The sequence below is a fragment of the Panthera onca genome, chromosome D4, assembly GCF_046562875.1.
Source record: "Panthera onca isolate mPanOnc1 chromosome D4, mPanOnc1 haplotype 2, whole genome shotgun sequence".
NCBI classification, from domain to species: domain Eukaryota; kingdom Metazoa; phylum Chordata; class Mammalia; order Carnivora; family Felidae; genus Panthera; species Panthera onca.
Window position 1 is genome coordinate 58,376,569 of NC_138351.1, and position 2,430 is coordinate 58,378,998.

Consider the following 2,430-nt stretch of genomic DNA (forward strand, 5'->3'; position numbering starts at 1 on the left):
ATCTGACCCTGCCAGACCTTCACTTAAAATCCCTAAGTGCCTCGGGACGCCTGGGTAGCTCAGTTGGTAAAGCGGTGGACTCTTGATCTCTGCTCTGATCTTGATCTCGGGGTTGTGAGTTCAAGCCCCGTGTTGGGTTCCACACTGGGCACGAAATCTACTTTAAAAAAAGAGCCCTAAGTGCCTCAGTAGCCCCTACGGGAGAAAGTTAGGACTTTCCTCAGCATGCCCCCAAAGACAAACCAGAGTCCAGTCCTGCCTTCCTCCCCATCAGCAGCACCTGCCTCGTATGTGCCTACAATACTGCATGGCTGGTCGCTCCCCACTCTGGGGGCTCTTTCTCGTTTCTGTGTCTTTGTTTATGCAGCTTCTTCTGCCTGGGACGATTCCCACTCCCTTTTGTCAGGTCAACTGTCACTCACTCATTCCAGTGGTTTGCTGGTAAATGTTTAACAACCAGATCTCCAGGTCAAAAAGCCCTGGTCTGGAGCATTTGCTGATTTCTGTGTTGTAAACACTCCCACGATGGCCAATTTCAGGCAACCAACAAAGTCACTGAATGGGAGTTGGGAGGAGATGCACACATTTGGCGAGTCAGTTCCAGCACACGATGGGCTTTGGATCATCTGCTCCAGGAAGTCTGGCCCCTGCCTCCCTCTGGACTCTCACCAGGAGCTGGGCATTCTCCCTCTCCCGCGCCACCTACCTCGTTTGGTCATTTTCTTTTCATGTTCCTCTCTTGCCACTAGAGGGCGCAATCCAGAAGGCAGAGACCGCGGTTACTCTACATTTCTGCTTCCAGGCAGGGCACACTCAACGATTGTTGGCTGAGTAAAGGAATGTACCCATTCTCTGGACCCATCCCTGTTGTTGGCCACATTCTGTCAGTGACTTTCAAGAGGTTTTAGAGCACATGCACAAATGAAAGAAAGCTGAAAGGACGGTGATTTAAATGGATGCTGGGTGAGGACTGAGGAAGAACACAGCAGGTTGCTTAATCCTATGAGTTGAAAATTTAGAGGGAAAGTATAAGTCTTCCAGTCAGGCTCCTAAAAACCACTGCCAAAGCACAGACTTAGGGTGATGGTGCTTGGCCACCGCACAGCAGAAGAGACTTGGGGATCTGAATGAGTCCTGGAATCACTGCCCAGTAGGCTGTTGGACCCTATTAATGGAGTTATGATGTTCAGGGGAAAGAAGGGAGACAGGAAAGAAGGGAGGAGGGGTGGGAAGGAAAAAGGAAGCAGGCAGCAAACTTCCTTCTGTTCCTTCAGCATAATTGGATCTTGGGGATGTTATCCCAGAAGAATACAAAGTTTCTAGACTGAGTATAACTCACTTTCCAAACTTTAAATGACTTCAGGGACTAAAATGATCCCAAAGAACAGACTGTAATTTAAATTATCTTCTAAAGGCGATGGCCAGTCCTTTGGAAATTGTGCCCTGAGTGCACGAGGCAGGTGGAGGGGAAAGGACTGACTGGACATTTCACCTGCCTTGTCACATGTTCTGAACTCACCCTGGTACTTCAGACCCAGTGTTGCTATTTCTGACATGTGGCCTCTTCCCAACCCTCAGGAAACAAACGGATCATTTGTGTTCACCATGTTTCTGATCCAGGTAAGTGCAGGTTTTGATCATACCAAAATTTTCATTAGCAAGCTTCATTTCTGCCCTCAGACTTGATTGTAACAGAATAGAGGCTCAAGAGGGAGAGAAGCCCCCTTCGTTGGTATGGTGTTATTCCCATGAAGTCAAATAGACCCCACAAGTTGCAAAATTTTGTAAGAGAGATCATCTGTTCTCACCCCACTTTGTGCGGAGGGAATAGGGCTTGCCCAGGACCTCACAGCTCATAGTCTTGTGTCCACATTCAGGTGTCCCTTCTTGATTAAAACCAGGGTGGGGGAGGACTCTTCTTCTTCTGTAGTTAATGATTCAAAGGACAGTAATAATCATGAGCCATGTTTCTGGATCTGGTGATGATGGCATGAAGGGAATATTTTCTTCACACAATCCGGGTTCTTGGGAGAGGACTGGTCAACTCAGGCTGGGACTGATTTACTGCCCCAGCACATATGTCACAAGTAGTAGTGTGTCCTGGGCATCCGAGCCATCCCCATGCTGGGAGCCATTCTCAGTACTGAGTGGCCTTGTAGTCAATTCCTGGATGGTACCTTTGCTTCAAAGAGATATATCAGTGTTTTTAAGATGCTGGCAGAAAAAGGGAGATTGTTGTTTATCTTCATGCTAAAGCTAAGGGATTTGTAGATATTTGGAGGGCTGGCACATGGAAGAGGGATTAAGGTTGCAAAGGAGCAGATTTCAGCTCAGTATCCAAGGAGAAACTTCAAAGGGAACGATCCTCATCAGGAAGCACAGAGTCCCACATCACTCAGGCCATCAAGCACAGGCTGGAGGACCAGGAAG